The sequence below is a fragment of the Scyliorhinus torazame genome, chromosome 2 (genome assembly GCF_047496885.1).
Source record: "Scyliorhinus torazame isolate Kashiwa2021f chromosome 2, sScyTor2.1, whole genome shotgun sequence".
Classification (NCBI taxonomy): Eukaryota; Metazoa; Chordata; class Chondrichthyes; order Carcharhiniformes; family Scyliorhinidae; genus Scyliorhinus; species Scyliorhinus torazame.
In genome coordinates this window covers 38,274,540-38,276,745 of record NC_092708.1, presented here as the reverse complement: position 1 = coordinate 38,276,745, position 2,206 = coordinate 38,274,540, and the positions used below count along the sequence as shown (strand labels likewise).

At 63.4% G+C, this 2,206-nt stretch overlaps 1 protein-coding gene across 1 annotated transcript in view; it reads right to left on the bottom strand.

The window, feature by feature from the left end:
- The window catches only part of mrasa (muscle RAS oncogene homolog a), a 68,548-nt gene extending 67,328 nt beyond the window's left edge, over positions 1–1,220 (bottom strand). The window contains exon 1 of the mRNA XM_072470101.1: positions 1,139–1,220. The gene's annotated coding sequence lies outside the window, so the exon portion shown is untranslated. The remainder of the gene's footprint in view (positions 1–1,138) is intronic.
- Positions 1,221–2,206: the final 986 nt, after the last annotated feature.

Genomic DNA, 2,206 nt, shown 5'->3' with positions numbered 1-2,206 from the left:
GGGGGGGAGTGAGAGGGGGGGGGGGAGTGAGGAGGGGGGGGGGAGTGAGAGGGGGGGGGAGTGAGAGGGGGGGGGAGTGAGAGGGGGGGGGGGAGTGAGAGGGGGGGGGGGAGTGAGAGGGGGGGGGGGGGAGTGAGAGAGGGGGGGGGGAGTGAGAGGGGGGGGGGAGTGAGAGGGGGGGGGAGTGAGAGGGGGGGGGAGTTGAGTGAGAGGGGGGGGGAGTGAGAGGGGGGGGGAGTGAGAGGGGGGGGGGAGTGAGAGGGGGGGGGGTAGTGAGAGGGGGGGGGAGTGAGAGGGGATGGGGGGGGAGTGAGAGGGGATGGGGGGGGAGTGAGAGGGGATGGGGGGGGGGGAGTGAGAGGGGATGGGGGGGGGGGGGAGTGAGAGGGGATGGGGGGGGGGGAGTGAGAGGGGTGGGGGGGGGGGGGAGTGAGAGGGGATGGGGGGGAGGTGAGAGGGGATGGGGGGGGGAGTGAGAGGGGATGGGGGGGGGGGAGTGAGAGGGGATGGGGGGGGGGAGTGAGAGGGGATGGGGGGGGGGGGGAGTGAGAGGGGATGGGGGGGGAGTGAGAGGGGATGGGGGGGGGGTTGAGAGGGGATGGGGGGGGGGTGAGAGGGGATGGGGGGGGGGTGAAGTGAGAGGGGATGGGGGGGGGAGTGAGAGGGGATGGGGGGGGGAGTGAGAGGGGATGGGGGGGGGAGTGAGAGGGGATGGGGGGGGGGGGGAGTGAGAGGGGATGGGGGGGGGGGAGTGAGAGGGGATGGGGGGGGGGGAGTGAGAGGGGATGGGGGGGGGGGAGTGAGAGGGGATGGGGGGGGGGGAGTGAGAGGGGATGGGGGGGGGGGAGTGAGAGGGGATGGGGTGGGGGGAGTGAGAGGGGGGATTGGGGGGGGAGTGAGAGGGATGGGGGGGGGGGGAGTGAGAGGGGATGGGGGGGGGAGTGAAGAGGGATGGGGGGGGGGGAGTGAGAGGGGGTTGGGGGGGGGGGGAGTGAGAGGGGATGGGGAGGCGATGGGGACAAAGTTAAGGAATGAAAACTGCAGAATCGGTTTTTCTTCCCCTCCCCCCTTCTTTTTAAGAAAAATTAAATGGTTTAAATCCAAAATGACAAGACACAGTATCTGCTCAGGAACTTACCCTCAAGTCGCTGCTGCTCTATCCTACACGGCGCTGGCCAACATGTCAACACTGTAGTCCCCCCCCCCCAAAGGGATGGTCTCTCACCTCACCCCTACCATCACCCCCCCACACACACTCTCCTCACCCCCACTCCCCCCCCTCACCCCCACCCCTACCACACACTCACACCACACAGCCTCCTCACACCCTCTCACACACACACACATCACCCCCACACACCCACTCCTCACCCCCACACACACAGACACTCCTCACCCCCACTGCACTCCTCCCCCCCCTCACCCCCACTCACCCCCACTCCACACTCCTCACCCCCACACACACCCCTCACCCCCCACACACACACACACACTCACCCCCCCACACACCACACTCACCCCCACACCGACGGCCGTCTGTTTTGCCACTTTAAAACAGAAAGTGTAGCCGCTGTGACGGTCCCTCCTTCCCCTTTTTAACTACAAAGGGAAGCCTCTCTCCTCCTTCTCCTCTCTCCTTCTCTCTCCCCCCCCCTCCTCTCTCTCTCTCCCCCCCCGATTACAGCACAGACCTGCCCTGACTTTACTCTCTAATCCACGCTTTATATTCCAGCAGCTGATGCTAAAAATAGAAGGGGCAGGGTCTGTGCCCCCCCCCCCCAATGCTCAGATCCCCGGGCAGAGGGGGTCAGGAGAGAATGGACAAAGGAGCCTCTCGCCTTTCCGTTCCTGGCTAAATCTCTCTCTCCCCTCCTCACTAGGGCTTTCTGCTGACAGTACAGACTCTCTCTCTCTCTCTCACACACACACACACACTTGGAAATGGACTGATCCAGAGAGCAGTCAGGTGGACTGAGGGAGAGGAGCTGTTTGCCGTGTACCCCCAGCCTCACAATGATTCTTTCACAGGAACCGCTGCTCAGAAGTTAACCCCCACTTCTCTCTCTCTGTACTCCCATTATATTTCCAAATGAATAATGATTGCATATCGCAGTCCCCTCGGCAAAGGAACACTCTTCAAACCATAACAGTTGCTGTAATTTATAAAGTCCCAAGTGCGCACGCGTTGTTGTTGATAGTTCCTGTT